Consider the following 17,773-nt stretch of genomic DNA (forward strand, 5'->3'; position numbering starts at 1 on the left):
TCCAAGCTGCCTTTGACATCAAACACTCTGCCAGCTAGAGCAAGCCGATAATGTGGGAAGAAAAAAAGAGGGGGGGGGGGTAAAAAGAGACTGTGGTGTTTGAAGCAATGAAAGTCAAAAAATACATTTTAAGGACGTGATAGCAAAGTTAGAGAAAGCTGAGGTTACGTTGAGGCCGAGTTGCTGGCAGTCTTCGGTTGGGGGTAGAGGTGGCGGGTCAGAGAAAGTGAGCCCACTCTGTAAAACTAGAAAGGAAAAGGAGAAGAGATAGGGAGAAATAGTGTGAAGAGGGATGGATAGCAAAAAAAGTGACAGAGACCTCAGAAGGCGGGGAGCGTCGATAAAGAGAAAGCGGGAAAGCGAGCTTAGAGGAACAGACCAATGGGGAGAAGGAAGGAGAAACAGATGGCGTAATGAAAAGACAAGTAAAGTAGCAAGATAGTAACAAGAGTACAAGATGAAGAAGATAAAGAAGAGACAGGTACAGTAAAGGTGTAATAAAATAAAAGAGAGTAAAACAACAAGAGTGAGAGCCTGGACAGAGAGATACCAATTTAAATGGATAGAGCAGTTTTGAGGAGGGACAAAATACAAGAATAGAGTGTAGGCCTACCTAGCTGACAAAATGTAGCATAATGACGCCGTTATCTGGTTGTCAACCAGTTTTCTGGTTGTAGAGATGCGATCTAGAGACTTATTTTTTCACGACGTCATCCAGACGATCTGGTCAGATTACCAGACTACAACCAGTTAAAGATGTATTTTTCTGATCGCTAAAAAGATGTCTCAAAAATGTCCTTTTATAGCTGGTAAACAACCTGAACGTGACGTCACAAAACACCTCATAATAATGAAATTGTAACCAGCACACTGGGTAGGATTAGATGCAACAAGACAGAGACCAAGTGTGAGGGTAAAACTGATTTAAGAGGGGAGGGTGCTGCTCTGCTGTGCTGCTCTCTGTATGACAGAGGCAGAGGGCGAGGGGGCCCAGATGGGAGAGATAAACAGGATGCTCTGTTTCCCCTTTATTAGATTTCCTTGCTTTTATTCTGGTCCTGTACCGTCATGTGTTCTGACAGAACCCACATGTGTCGCAGCCCTTTCCTGCTGTCAAATGACCTAGTGGCCTCATGGGTGGAATGTTATTCATATAATTTTTTTTTTTTACATTTTTTAAAAAAGCTGCCGAAAATCTGGTGTTTCTATGTCAAACGGTTTTGTTATACTTCCGTTTTCTGTGTATAAAGTGCAATATTGGGACGCAAACTCAAAATGTAATACATTTTAACTCTATATCTGACATGGTACAGATGTCTTCTTTTATTAAACCCAGAACCATGTGTGTGAGGTGTAGACTTTTGTTTCAAAGTAGATTTGTTTAAGACTACCAAGAAACACTCTGTGTGAAACTGATTTAGCCCACTGCAGTAAAAAGGTTAATCAGCACACATGCAGGACTGGACGTGGAGGATGGATAGAGCCCTGATTATTTGGGGAAAACAAAGAAGAGACTATAAACATTACGCACTTACATGCATTTCTCTCTTCACACAAACACACACACACACACACATACACACACACTAATTCCAGTGTCTGTGTAGTGTCTCTGAGGAGTTCACCTCTACCCTACTACGTATTAACTCATGTCACCGTGTGTTTCCTCCTATCAGCCGACACATGAAGTCAACCCAGCAGAGGACCGAACTAGGCCAAATTCATCCCGTAGGCCATTACACATAATTTCAAGTAATTCATACGACAGTATATTACTCCTGGAAAAAGGTAATACTCCTGACAAAAAAAATTGTCTTGGTGCTCATTGCTTGTCTATTATGGTAACTTAAGGTCTTCAGGTGACCAGCACTTGGTAGGATGGTCTTGTGGAGGGGTTTCAGCATAAGTGCATAAATGTCTGATTCAAAGGAATGAAAATGATTATGGTCATTGTTTGCTTTATCTACAGGGGTGGTGAATATGACTGTATTAATGAAATCAGAGAAAATGGCGTTGAAAACCTTGTAACCATTCCCAACACAGAAAAACGTCATACATTCTATATCACCAAGTTCAAATTCACTCAGGCCCCATCAACTAATGTGATAAGCGGGGCTCACTCCAATTCTACACCACATCCGTCTCCATCTCTCTGGCTATTTACATACGCTAGCCACAGAGGAGCAATTAGCTGACCGGACGTCCTCTCATGACGCAAATCCAATGCAAACTTTCCCAAATCCCCACTTTACACTGTAACATTTCTGAGGAATGGTTTGGTCAGGACTGAGAGACAAGTTTATTGGGTGGAAGGTACCCTAGTGGTTAGAGCATTGGGCCAGTTTGAATACCTGAGCCATCAAGGTGAAAAAATTTGGCGATGTGCCCTTGAGTAAGGCACTTCAGAGGCTCCCAAGTGGCGCAACGGTCTAAGGCACTGCATCTCAGTGCTAGAGGCATCACTGCAGACCTTGGTTCGATTCCAGGCTGAATCACAACCGGCCGTGATTGGGCGGCGCACAATTGGCCCAGCGTCGTCTGGGTTTGGCCGGGGTAGCCCATCATTGTAAATAAGAATTTGTTCTTAACTGACCTGCCTAGTTAAATAAAGGTAAAAAATAAATAAATGTTTTAACTTATTTGCTCCAAGGGTGCTGTACTACTATGTCTGACCCTGTAAAACAACACATCGCTGCACCTATCCAGTGTATGTGACAATAAAAGGGTGCAACTCATCATTAGAAAGGTGTTCCTCACCTTCTCTTTCCCCTCTCTCTCGCTTTTCCCCTCTCAGGCCTAAAGGTGTTATTACTGCTTTCTGATGGCTGGTCCGTCTTCAGAACAGCATCAATACAAATAGAGCCTGATTAAATTCTAGCTAGACGTGGTGGCTAAACATTTGAATTAAGGCGCCTGTCAAAGGGAGACTGTTCTCTTGGTGTGATATCAAGCATCAAGCGGTGGTGGTGAGGAGAGGATGGAGATGAAGGGGTGAAAGGAAAGAGGGATGATTATAATTGGAGGAGAGAGAGTAGAGCAGACAGGCCATTTAGGCAGCAGCCTGAGCATCTGTTTTTTTTAAATGGCCGACGGATTGTGTCTGTCTATGGAGAGGAAAAGGGATTAAGCCACAATGAAGTTTACTGTTGAGTGGCATTTTGTGGGATTGGATAGCTTGTGAAGAAGTCAGTCATTGTCCTGCACACAAAAACTACATGTCCCAAGAGCACACATAACCTATACTCTTAGAAAAAAAAGAACCTAAGAGGGTTCTTTGGCTGTCCCCTACGAGTTCCGGAGCCTGCTGGTTTTCTGTTGTACCTGATAATTAATTGTACACACCTGGTTTCCCAGGTCTTAAATCAGTCCCTGATTAGAGGGGAACAATGAAAAAATGCAGTGGAACTGATTTCGAGGTCCAGAGTTGAGTTTGAGGGCCATAGGAGAACCCTTTGAAGAACCCTTTTGGTTCTAGGTAGAACTCTTTTGGTTCCAGGTAGAACCATTTCCCCTTTACAAAATGGCAGATTTGGTCTCTGATAAGCGCATAAATAGGAAGACAGTGTCTGTGTACAGTAACATGCTATACATCAGGGCTAGGCAACCCTGATCCTGGAGTGCCGCAGGAGTGTTGAATTTAGGCAATCACTGAACTGATCAATTAGCTAAGTTGGTCAGGTGTGGCGCCTAGCTGGAACAAAATCCTGCGGTACCTGCTGCACTCCAGGAACAGGGTTGCCTACCCCTGCTATACCTGAGCTCAAAGTCTCTGCTTTACAGCGCTGAATGGTATTCAACTGTAAGACGTTCTAAGTGGGAGCAACACCTGCAGCAAGAAGATGCCCCCATCCTTCCTGCCAATGGGATTACTTTTGCACATGTTGGTGTTGTCTGAGTTAAGTGAGGGGAATGCAGTAAATGGAGAGGGTGTGTTCTGGAAGATGAAACGTTGAGGATTATAATAAATAAGGCTTTGAATTCATACAAGCAAACCACACACCCATGAGTTCAAATGTGCTCTTCACATTTCCATACAACAAAACTCATTTCATTTACAGTATCGACATTTATAATTGCAATGTTCGATGTACAGTTACAAAGAAGACATGGCGTCATACCCTGGGTAGTTCCTGAACAGAATATGCCCATGTTCGCCGTATTGTGAAAAGAATTGACATGGAACACACACCTAAATGCACTCATGACTCTATTCTCTGCGCACAAGAAAGCATAACACTGAAAGATTGTATTTTATAACTTAGCAAGTAATGTTGGCAATAGATACTGTAAGCTTTCAAATGACGCCCACCTGACCCAGTTTGCGATTTGTAAGGGACTGCTTTTGGCTTGCGTAAAAAACAACAGTAATTGTGTGATGGTGGGGATGCAGGGCTGTGTTCCAAACAAAAAAAGAACAGGCTTGCTTGCAGCAGATCTGAAGCCAAATATGGTGATGAGAGGAAGCACAGTGGCTGGCAGTGGGAGAAGATGGAGCGAGATAAATTTTGTCCGACATTTCCCAAATTTTCTCAGCGATGAAACATTTTATCTCAATACATTTTTCTGTTCCCAAAACTAGAATCTATTATGACCAGAGTGGACTAAGCTCTGTCGACTTTACCCTTTGCCAAAGTGAAAAAAATGTGCATTGTTTAGGAGTGCAAGGGCGAATGTAGTTACTGTGCACTTCTCAAAGTAGGCGTTCCCGAACGGAAATATGCAAATACCTGCTAGAACGCGACAATAGGATCTCGCTAGCTCATGCTTGGCCCCACCCACTTCCTTGTCTGTTCTGACGTCTATGATTAATTTGCTCCCATTGGAAACGACTGTGGTCAATCTTGGGTTAGATCAAAACATATATATGGATTGACCATGCCTCCACAGCCAAAGTTCTATGGTTTGCATGCACTGCCGAAGGACACTAGTATGGAATAGGTGCTTGGAGTTTGTCCGTCCCCAAGTAGGCACCAGTATCTCTAGCTTGGTGTGCAACGACTGGTGGTGGTGAGCATAACCAGAGATACTGGAATATAATGACCTCTGGTATAACTTAGCTAACGACGTTAGATAACGTTATTGCTGGTCATGTAGCTAGGTACCTATCATTTGATAAAGCGAGGCAAGCTAACAACCGTTATCTAGCGAGGCAGGCTAGCTAATGTTTTAGCTAACATTAGCATAGCTAGCTAGCTCGATAACTAGCTAGCTACCTCATTACAACTTAGTTAGGTCGTAACTTATTGTGTTTAATATAAGCTTACAGTTGAAGTCGGAAGTTTACATACACTTAGGTTGGCGTCATTAAAACTTGTTTTTCAACCACTCCACAAATTTGTTGTTAACAAACTATAGTTTTGGCAAGTCGGTTAGGACATCTACTTTGTGCATCATACAAGTAATTTTTCCAACAATTGTTTACAGACAGATTATTTCACTTATAATTCACTGTATCACAATTCCAGTGCATCAGAAGTTTACATACACTAAGTTGACTATGCCCTTAAACAGCTTGGAAAATTCCAGAAAATGTCATGTCTTTAGAAGATTCTGATAGGCTAATTGACATCATTTGAGTCAATTGGAGGTGTACCTGTGGATGTATTTCAAGGCCTACCTTCAAACTCAGTGCCTCTTTGCTCAACATCATGGGAAAATCAAAAGAAATCAGCCAAGACCTCAGAAAAAAAATTGTAGACCTCCACAAGTCTGGTTCATCCTTGGGAGCAATTTCCAAATGCCTGAAGGTACCACGTTCATCTGTACAAACAATAGTACGCAAGTATAAACACCATGGGACCACGCAGCTGTCATAACGCTCAGGAAGGAGACACGTTCTGTCTCCTAGAGATGAACGTACTTTGGTGTGAAAAGTGCAAATCAATCCCAGAACAACAGCAAAGGACCTTGTGAAGATGCTGGAGGAAACAGGTACAAAAGTATCTATATCCACAGTAAAACGAGTCCTATATCGACATAACCTGAAAGACCGGTCAGCAAGGAAGAAGCCACTGCTCTAAAACCGCCATAAAAAAGCCAGACTACGGTTTGCAAATGCACATGGGGACAAAGATCGAACTTTTTGAAGAAATGTCCTCTGGTCTGATGAAACAAAAATAGAACTGTTTGGCCATAATGACCATCGTTATGTTTGGAGGAAAAAGGGGGATGCTTGCAAGCCGGAGAACACCATCCAAACCGTGAAGCACGGGAGTGGCAGCATCATGTTGTGGGGGTGCTTTGCTGCAGGAGGGACTGGTGCACTTCACAAAATAGATGGCATCATGAGGGAGGAAAATGATGTGGATATATTGAAGCTACATCTCAAGACATCAGTCAGGAAGTTAAAGCTTGGTTGCAAATGGGTTTTCCAAATGGACCGTGTTCCCAAGCATACTTCCAAAGCTGTGGCAAAATGGCTTAAGGACAACAAAGTCAAGGTATTGGAGTGGCCATCACAAAGCCCCGACCTCAATCCTATAGAAAATTTGTGGGCAGAACTGAAAAAGTGTGTGCGAGCAAGAAGGCCTACAAACCTGATTCAGTTACACCAGCTCTGTCAGGAGGAATGGGCCAAAATTCACCCAACTTATTGTGGGAAGCTTGTGGAAGGCTACCCGAAACATTTGACTCAAGTTAAACAATTCAATGCATTTTTGAGTCTGACTATAACGACGTGACCAGCAGGAATCTAATCCAATCTTGAGCTACAATCAGTCTACATCTGTAAAGCATTTAATTAGGGTTTCCACTAGTTGTCACAGCCACAAATTCTAAATTGGCTATATCATAAAATTAATGAAAACAAAAAATGGCTTTTTGGCCATAATTTAAGGTTAGGGTTCGTCTAGCCTTGTCGAAAACCAGAACCAAAATGGGAAAAATTGCTAAATAGGGGTGGGAACACGCTGTAAATCAGTAACGCCTCGCAACACGTCAAACCAATCAAACGTCTTGCTTGGGCGAAGCTCCAAAGGTGCTCACTAGATTAGTGTAGTAGGTACAACAGTGCGTGAGGATGGCAAGGAAATCTCAGAATAAAACCTTGATTTTGTTTATAGAGCACACTTCTGGAAAAACATAATTCAGTTTTTCCTGCAGGTTGTCTTTCATTTTCTGCAATGCTGCAAACTAGCATACGGAAATGTGTCCTACCCAGTCTGAAAACAGTGATGAACACAGCGGTCAATTCAAACCGTTTTGGCTAATACAAAATTCTCCAAATCTCCAAGGGAGGTGTGACAATGACGTGATTTTGGAGGTATGGCTACACAAGACTGGGGTTAGGCATAAGGTTAGCAGTGTGGTTAAGGTTAGGGTTACCAGCAAGTGGAGCCTCAGCATCACGCAGACATGCCCTCGCTGTGAGCATTCCTAGAAATGGTTCAGGGAGGAAACTTGAATCAAGTTGGTGACATCTGACCTGGTCAAAGGTCAAAACAGTTTCAAGTTTTGTCCCAATTGACCTTCATAACCTAGCCTGGTGGAACCAGCCTGATCACTGCATTTACCATTATATTTCACATTACATATCATGACATTTGAAGTGAAATAGAAAGGTGAATGCAGCGATCAGGTTGGTTCCACTATGCTAATCATAAAACCATTGATAATGTATGTAATCAGTGCTTTGTGTGTGTGGTTGTGTGTGACCAACCAGTATCTTTGATTAGGGGCCAGGAGCTGATCTACGCTGCCATGTGCATAAATGGGGCGCTGGCAAAGACCTTACCTCCAGCCTCACCTCTTGCCTGCTCACCAACGGTGGTCGATGGGGAGAACAGAGTTAGGTATGTTCAGTATGATCTGTTCAAAAGTCAAAATATCACCTGTTTGTGTGTCAGATATGACCTCTCCTAACTGACATTGGTAATAGAACAGTGACTATGTGTGTATGTGTTCACAGAAACATGTATGGAGCCAGTACAATGCAAGATGCTGTGATGAAGTCCAGACTGACAGACGGGCTTGATTCTGAGGTCTCTAAACGAAGAGAGACCTGGCCCTCAGCATTAACATTTTACTGGACACAACTTTTACTTGTGTTGTCTTTTTTTAAATGATTGAATTGAACGGTATCAGTCAATATGGGGAAGGAGGAACCCTGTGTATTCTGCAACAGGATCAGGGAACTCCTGTTGTATACGAGACATCACATAGGAAGTTATGACCACTGTTTGCCAAGGTAGCCCCATTACCACCTGACACTATGCCGATAGGAATTTCTGTATCGGCTGGGAATGACTATGGCAGGTGAAAGGTGCACATTGTTATATTAGCGGAACACCGCTTCTATGGTATTATTTAAAGGTTGTTTATTCTACATGGACCTGTTAGTACATTTGAAACGTATCAAAACACTTCATTTCGAATATCTACATAATTTCAGCAATTGCATTCTTCTTGTATTACCCTGTTGGCTACTGACCTATACAAAGCTTCCTCCGGCAGTTATTGAACTCAACCTGCAGGAGGTTTGTTTGTTGTGATTGAGTGGGGGGGAAACAGTTGCGGGCCAGGTTCTGACAGATGGTTGTGTCTTGGTGGTGGCAAGGACACACCCAAGAAACATATCAAACCACGCCCCCAAGCCAACTCACACTTGGCTTCTGGCATGGTCGCCAGCATTTCTTGAGTACCAAGCCAAAAAACTAGGCCCAATCAACGTCTTTGTGCTATACTTGCCAGCAGTACCTGTTCTAACTGTGCCCTTACATGGCTCTGATAATGCCACCGTAAGGCACCAACCCCTGGTAGTTATGCATGAACAGTAGACATAAACATAAACATGGATAGCGATGAACAGGTCCGGAACATTACAGTAAAGTACTGTTAATACAGATTCACACACACACACGCACAAGTATCACACTTGAATCCAGTCAAGAACATGCACAGACCTGGGTGTTTATACTGTAAATTATACACACACACACACACGCACAGGCACCCACGCACACACACACACATACACATTCCAGTGTCTGTGTACGGTCGCTGAGGAGTTCACCTCTACCCTCTATGTATTATCTCATGTCAAAATGCTTTTACTCCTATCAGCCGACACGTGAAGACAACCCAGCAGAGATGGCTTAAAATAACCTGTAGAACAGAAAGAGAGAGAGCGCTTCCCTCCCACGACGTAGTCTCAATAAACACACACACACATACACTCAGGACCCCAGGAAGAGTAGCAGCTAATGGGGATCCTAATAAAATACTAAATACCAAACACGCACACTCATATACACTCAGGACCCCAGGAAGAGTAGCAGCTAATGGGGATCCTAATAAAATACTAAATACCAAACATACAAACACACAGACACTCTCTCTCTTTCTCTGTTACACACGTGCGTGGGGGGGGGGTGACTGTGGTAGGTCACTGGCTCTTGCGTGCCTTGGCCGGAGCAGACACGTAATCCCTGAGGGACTGTGCTGTTCTCCTCAGTGAGTCAGTCAGGGGCAGACAGCCTGCTGGTCAATACAATGGAAGAAAAATAGAATAGAGCTGAAGTTGGTGCTCTCCCTCAGGCTGGAGCAGCCAATAGCTCCGACAGTTAGACACCTGATAGACCCGTGGTCAAGATTTGCCGTATTACTCAGTGTCCGTCTCCATCGCTCTCTCTCATGATTTTCTATCCTTCTGTCTCTTTCTTTCCTCTATTTATCTCTTCCTCTCTCTCTCTCTCTCTCTCTCTCTCTCTCTCCCTACATTATGCTATTCCCTGTCAGCCACCAAACACAATGTACCCAATATAAGTCCTTGGAGGCAAACCGTCAATTTGACAATGTACCCATACGACATCTTACAATCCAATCCTATCAAACACAGATATGAATCATGGTGCTGTAACAGGCTGTCGCTGAATGTGACCATCAGTCGCGGTGAGCTTATCTTCATGATGAAAAGAAGTCCCGCTGGTGAAGCAACGCAAACGGTGCCCAGTGAGCTAACTCGTTAGGGAAGTTTGCATGACGACATCAAGAACAAAAGCAGAGATAAGAGCTTGGATAGGCCTCAAGTGAGAAGGATGGACTTTGGTATGACGAGCGAATCATTCCGCTGTCAGAATGTGTCACGACTTCCACCGAAGGTGACTCCTCTCCCTGTTCGGGCGGTGCTCGGCGGTCGTCGTCGCCGGCCTACTAGCTGCCACCGATCCCATTTTCCTTTTCGTTTAGTTCTGTCTGGTTTTACACACCTGTCTGGTTTTACACACCTGTCTGGTTTTACACACCTGTCTGGTTTTACACACCTTCCCTGTGGGTGCATATGACTTTTGTGCGGTTTTCCCTTTGTGTTTGTGCTGTGCCTTCGGGACCGCCTGAATAAACATTTTATTACCCTGGAACCCATCTGCCCTCCTGGTCCTGATTCCACACACCCCCCTCCGGCGAGAGGCGTTGTTACAGAATGAGAGACCCTTGAGGGTAATTTGTAATCTTATTATTGTATTTTTTCGATCAATGCAATCAAGTTATGGTTTACCTGCGAGGTGATGATTTGCAGGGCCGGCCCTGGGCATAAGCGACATAAGTGGTCGCACAGGAAACCCGGCCGCTAGGGTCCCCCGGACCCCCCAAAAAACATTATATTATGTATACAGTGCATTCGGAAAGTTTTCAAACCCCTTGACATTTTCCACATTTTGTTACGTTACAGCCTTACTTTTCCCCTCATCAATCTACACACAATACCCCATGATGACGAAGCAAAAACAGGTTTTTAGACATTTTTCCAAATGTATTTTTATTTGCATTTATTTCACCTTTATTTAACCAGGTAGGCTAGTTAGAACAAGTTTTAATTTACAACTGCGACCTGGCCAAGATAAAGCATAGCAGTTCGACACATACGACAACACAGAGTTACATATGGAATAAAGAAAACATACAGTCAATAATACAGTAGAAAAAAAGAAAACAAAAAGTCTATATACAGTGAGTGCAAATGAGGTAAGATAAGGGAGGTAAGGCAATAAATAGGCCATGGGGACAAAGTAAATTACAATATAGCAATTAAACACTGGGCAGAAGATGAATGTGCAAGTAGAGATACTGGGGTGCAAAGGAGAAAGATAAATAAATAAATACAGTATGGGGATGAGGTAGTTGGATGGGCTGTTTACAGATGGGCTATGTACAGGTGAAGTGATCTGTGAGCTGCTCTGACAGCTGGTGCTTAACTTCTTTGGGATAGGGGGCAGTATTTTCACGGCCGGATAAAAAACGTACCCGATTTAATCTGGTTACTACTCCTGCCCAGAAACTAGAATATGCATATAATTAGTAGATTTGGATAGAAAACACTCTAAAGTTTCTAAAACTGTTTGAATGGTGTCTGTGAGTATAACAAAACTCATATGGCAGGCCAAAACCTGAGAAGATTCCATACAGGAAGTGCCCTGTCTGACAATTTGTTGTCCTTCTGTTGCATCTCTATGAACATTACAGCATCTGTGCTGTAACGTGACACTTTCTAAGGCTTCCATTGGCTCTCTAAAGCCGCCAGAAAGTGGAATGGGGTGTCTTCTGTCTCTGGGCAGATAACAGGAGCACAGTTTGTCAGTGGACTGCCTGGTGACAGAGATATTGGAGATGCGCGTTCACGAGACCTCGCCATTTTTTCTTTGCCTCTTTGAATGAATACAACATTGTCTGGTTGGAATATTATCGCTATTTTACGAGAAAAATAGCATAAAAAATGATTTTAAACAGCGTTTGACATGCTTCTTCTAAAATCTTCACAAATACATGTGATTATACATCATGTGTGTGCTTGCGCTGCCATCTTTGATATTGAACGTTCTTTAACTGCTTAAATTGCTTCGCTGTATCATGTCAATGCCTTTTCACCCTTTGATTAGCTGGTGAGTGCTTATTGGAGACAGCAAGAGGTGCTTGTGAGTTCTCTACAGTGGTCAGTGTAATCAGTTTTAGAAGTAAGGGGACGGGGGGGTAGTCGGTTTGTGGGTTAGGTTGTTGTTATGGAGACATGGAATGGCAACGGGTGGTCTTTTGTGCAGAGCAGGTAGCGCCTTGTGAGAAGTAGACTAACATTTCAACGTTTAAAAGCACTGACAGTGTGTGGTAACTGCAGGTCTCCAATTACGGCACTTTAATTTATTTTTGCAGATTTTATGCACATTTAAGCACTTTGAAGTGCGTCATTACATTGTATTCACACAGAGAATGCCTAGGTAACAGGATTACTCTATTTAGAAAATGTACCCAATTACAGTTAATTCTGAAAACTTTCAGACCCCTTCACTTTTGATACGTTACAGCCTTATTCGAAAATAGCTGTGCTGCAACGCTCCCCATCCAACCTGACCGAGCTTGAGAGGATCTGCAGAGAAGAATTGGAGAAACTCCCCAAATACAGGTTTGCCAAGCTTGTAGCGTCTAACCCAAGAAGACTCGGGGCTGTAATTGCTGCCAAAGGTGCTTCAACAAAATACTGAGTAAAGGGTCTGAATACTTATGTAAATGTGATTTCATTTGTTTTTTGCAAATATTTCTAAAAAACAGTTTTTGCTTCATCATTATGGGGTAGTGTGTGTAGATTGATGAGGGGAAAAAACAATTTAATCCATTTTAGAATAAGGCTGTAACGTAACTGTCATGTCTACTCCCGCTCCCTCTCTCTTGCACTTGAGGACGCCAAGTGGCCCATCATTACGCACACCTGTCACCATCATTACGTGCATCAGCGCATCAATGGACTCACCTGGACTCCTTCACTTTTTTAAATCTGTCTGTTCCTCAGTTTGATCCCTGTGTCTGCATTAATGCCGTTTTGTTCCCCCTGTCCAGACGCTGTTCTTGTTTTGTTATATGTCCGTTTATCCATTAACCTCACTAGGGTAGGGGGCAGCATTCGGAATTTTGGATGAAAAGCGTGCCCAAAGTAAACTGCCTGCTACTCAGGTCCAGAAGCTAGGATATGCATATCATTGGTAGATTTGGATAGAAAACACTCTAAAGTTTCCAAAACGGTTAAAATAATGTCTGTGAGTATAACAGAACTGATATGGCAGGTGAAAACCTGAGGAAAATCCATGCAGGAAGTGCTATTATTTTAAAATGTCTCTATTCCATTGAAAGCCTATCCACCATACAAAGACATGTGGCTAGTCTTTAGGCATTGTTTCAGGCTTTTACTCTGAAAAATGAGGGAGAAACAGCACTTTCAATGAGTGGACAGTGGAAATTTCCAGACATGAAGCCAGCGCGTGACCGGGAGCGCACCTTTCTTGTTTCTCCTTTCCTATTGACGAAGATATTGTCCGGTTGAAATATGATCGATTATTTATGACAAAAACAACTTGAGGATTGATTATAAACATCGTTTGACATGTTTCTACGACCCTTTATGGTACTTTTTCTGAATTTTTCGTCTGTCTTTTGTGACCGCGCTTTGTTCCAATGGAATACTGAACAAAACGCACTAACAAAACGGTTTATGGATATAAAGAGGGACTTGATCGAACAAAACAAACATTTATTGGGTAACTGGGAGTTTTGTGAGTGTAACCATATGAAGATCATCAAAGGTAAGTGATTCATTTTATCGCTATTTCTGACTTTTGTTACTCGTCTACTTGGCTGGTTACTGTTTGTAATGATTTGTCTGCTGGGCGCTGTTCTCAGATAATCGCATGGTTTGCTTTCGCCGTAAAGTCTTTTTGAAATCTGACACCATGGTTGGATTAACAAGAAGTTAATCTTTAAACCGATGTATAACACTTGTATGTTTCATGAATTTTTATAATGAGTATTTCTGCTTTTGAATTTGGCGCTCTGCAATTTCACTGGATGTTGGCCAGGTGGGACGGTAGCGTCCCACCCCCCCAGAAAGGTTAATGTAGTTTTGTTCCCCCCATCCAGACGCTGTTCTTGTTTTGTTATGTCCATTTTTCCATTTAATCATCACACCCTGTACTTGCTTCTCATCTCCCAGCATCTGTCCTCACAGTAACAAAAAGTGGAAAAAGTCAAGGGGTCTTGTCACGGTTGTCGTTGGTGAAAGAGGACCAAAACGCAGCAGGTACGTGTATGCTCATCTTGATTTTTATTAACTACAAAAATGAACATACAAAATAACAAAACGAAACGAACGAACAACTACAAACAGTCTGGTAAAGCATACGGCTTACACACAGAACAATCACCCACCCTGAACCACATAAAACAAATACCCTCTGTCACGTCCTGACCAAACTACAATACTAATTAACCCTTATACTGGCCAGGACGTGACAGTACCCCCCCCTTAAAGGTGCTAACCCCGGAAGCACCTTTAAAACAAAAAACAAAACAAAAACAACAACCCCAAACAACAAAACAAAAATTCCCCTCTACTAAAGGGAGGGTGGCTGCCGTCAACGACGGCACTGTGCTACACCCCCCCTCCCCAACCCACCTATATCAGGAGGTGGCTCCGGTTCAGGCCTTTCCCGGCAGTCGGGCCACTCTGGCAGTTCGGGGCAGTCTGGCCAGTCTGGCAGCTCGGGGCAGTCTGGCAACTCAGGGCAGTCTGGCAACTCGGAGCAGTCTGGCAACTCGGGACAGTCTGGGCAGTCTGGCAATTCGGGACAGTCTGGGCAGTCTGGCAACTCGGGACAGTCTGGGCAGTCTGGCAACTCGGGACAGTCTGGGCAGTCTGGCAACTCGGGACAGTCTGGGCAGTCTGGCAACTCGGGACAGTCTGGCAACTCGGGACAGTCTGGGCAGTCTGGCAACTCGGGACAGTCTGGGCAGTCTGGCAACTCGGGACAGTCTGGGCAGTCTGGCAACTCGGGACAGTCTGGGCAGTCTGGCAGCTCGGGACAGTCTGGGCAGTCTGGCAGCTCAGGACAGTCTGGGCAGTCTGGCAGCTCGGGACAGTCTGGCAGCTCGGGACAGTCTGTGCAGTCTGGCCACTCCGGCAGTTCAGGGCAGTCTGGCCACTCTGGCAGTTCAGGGCAGTCTGGCCACTCCGGCAGTTCAGCGCAGTCTGGCCACTCCGACAGTTCAGCGCAGTCTGGCCACTCCGGCAGTTCAGCGCAGTCTGGCCACTCCGGCAGTTCAGGGCAGTCTGGCCACTCCGGCAGTTCAGGGCAGTCTGGCCACTCCGGCAGTTCAGGGCAGTCTGGCCACTCCGGCAGTTCAGGGCAGTCTGGCCACTCCGGCAGTTCAGGGCAGTCTGGCCACTCCGGCAGTTCAGGGCAGTCTTGCCACTCCGGCAGTTCAGGGCAGTCTGGCCACTCCGGCAGTTCAGGGCAGTCTGGCCACTCCGGCAGTTCAGCGCAGTCTGGCCACTCCGGCAGTTCAGCGCCGTCTGGCCACTCCGGCAGTTCAGCGCAGTCTGGCCACTCCGGCAGTTCAGCGCAGTCTGGCCACTCCGGCAGTTCAGCGCAGTCTGGCCACTCCGGCGACTGTTGACTGGCGGGCAGCTCCGACGACTGTTGACTGGCGGGCAGCTCCGACGACTGTTGACTGGCGGGCAGCTCCGACGACTGTTGACTGGCGGGCAGCTCCGACGACTGTTGACTGGCGGGAAGCTCCGACGACTGTTGACTGGCGGGAAGCTCTGACGACTGTTGACTGGCGAGGCTGGGTTTACGCACTTGCAGGCTAGTGCGGGGAGCGGGAACAGGATGAGTCGGACTGGGTTGACGCACTTCCGGGTCCGCACGAGAGACAGGAGCTGGAAACCCAGGGCTATGGAGGCGCACAGCCGGTCTAGATTTTACCTCCTGCACAACCCGCCTTGGCTGGATGGAACTAGTAGCCCTGTACGAGCGGGGTGCTTGTACAGGGCAGACTGGGCTGTGCAGGGGCCTGATGGTAGCCGTGCGTAGAGCGGGAGTTGGGTAGCCTGGTCCTCGGAGGCGTACCGGCGACCAGATGCGCTGCGCAGGCATCCTCCTACCAGGCTGGATGCCCGCTCTAGCACGGCACCTGCGAGGGGCTGGAATAACTCGCACCGGACTGTGCGTGCGTATGGGTGAGATAGTGCGCTTCTCAGCGAAACATAGCGCTCTCCACCCCATACGCTCCTCCATATAACCACGGGTAGCTGGCTTCCGGCTCTTCCTTCGCCTAGCCAAACTACCCGTGTGCCCCCCCCAAAAAATGTATTGGGGGTGCCTCTCGTGCTTCTCCCTCAGCGCGTCCATGGCCTCGTACCTCCGCCTCTCTGCCTTGGCTGCCTCAATTTCCCACTGCGGGCGGCGATACTCCCCAGCCTGGTGCCAAGGTCCGGCCCCGTCCAGAACTTCCTCCCAAGTCCACTTCTCCCGCCAGTCCAACTCGAACGCCGTCTGCTCCTTCCTCTGCTGCTTGGTCCTTGAGTGGTGGGTGATTCTGTCACGGTTGTCGTTGGTGAAAGAGGACCAAAACGCAGCAGGTACGTGTATGCTCATCTTGATTTTTATTAACTACAAAAATGAACATACAAAATAACAAAACGAAACGAACGAACAACTACAAACAGTCTGGTAAAGCATACGGCTTACACACAGAACAATCACCCACCCTGAACCACATAAAACAAATACCCTCTGTCACGTCCTGACCAAACTACAATACTAATTAACCCTTATACTGGCCATGACGTGACAGGTCTGAATACTTCCCCAAATGCACTGTATCTCAATTCTTATTAGCCAATGTCCATCACGTTTTTCTCACAGGACACAAGTGAAGACAGACACATCAGGTACGCAACTGCCGAGGTGCATATTGAAGATATTGGAAGAACTGTCCACATTTACATTTCGTCAGCCAACAAGATGAGTAGGTCTAACGAATAGCAAAAGCACTAGCCTATGTCAATCTCCTATCCCCCAATAGTACAAAAGTTGACCTATTCTGTGCGAGAAATAAATATTCCAAACATAGTCTGGGACAGTTGTGGGATGCCATAGATCCCAAATTAATACAACCACTAGCTTAAAAATAAAAACGTTCAAAATCTATGAGGCTGATGCAACAGATCAGAACATTTAGCTTAAAATGTTTAGAAACTATTTCACATTATCAGCGCAGCAATGTGCACACGGCAGTAGGCTGTAAGAGCGCATGTTCCAAAATGCAATCAATTACCGGGAAAACACAATTTTCAAAAGTGACCGCAAATTCGATTATGCATGTAATGCTTTCATTATAAAGGTGCATTTTTACACTTTAGTTGTGAAACAAAACTTATCAAATATATATGCCTATGTGCTAGGCTACATGAGGTGTGCAACTATGATTTGAAAAAGTTGAAAAAAAGGCATGCTCTGTTTCTTGCCTTACCGCTCACAAGCTGGGCATCATTCACAAGTGATAATATATTATTAGGCTAATATTGTCACCCATCAGACTATTCTTGATTTAATCTTTTCTTTACATATACTAAATAATATATGTGTGAAATTTGTTTTGAGTTAGAATGGACCCTTATCATGCACCTGACTCAAAACAGGAGCAGGGGAAAAAATACCTGTCATCTATGCACTTAAATAGTGAATGGAGGACGCTTTTCCCGTGGTTTATTCTCATGCCAGCCAGGTAGGCTATACTCCTGTTGTAAATATAACCAATGTGCTTAATATTAGGAAATTATAGAAATAAATATAGTCCTCTTTTTAGTAGAGGTCATCAAAACTCTGTTTTCTCACGCAATTGTCTATAGAAATGTTTCGCAACATGAGCTTAGGGGTTCTCACGAAGTGTTTGATTCAATTTTGATTACATTTGCATTGATGTCAGAGTGAATAGAATGCTGAGTACCAGGCAG

General features: G+C 44.7%; 1 protein-coding gene across 3 annotated transcripts in view; it reads right to left on the reverse strand.

The window, feature by feature from the left end:
- The window catches only part of LOC115173623 (atrial natriuretic peptide receptor 1), a 126,622-nt gene that overhangs the window by 33,646 nt on the left and 75,203 nt on the right, over positions 1-17,773 (reverse strand). The window lies entirely within an intron of this gene.

This window comes from Salmo trutta, chromosome 34, assembly GCF_901001165.1.
Source record: "Salmo trutta chromosome 34, fSalTru1.1, whole genome shotgun sequence".
Lineage (NCBI taxonomy): Eukaryota > Metazoa > Chordata > Actinopteri > Salmoniformes > Salmonidae > Salmo > Salmo trutta.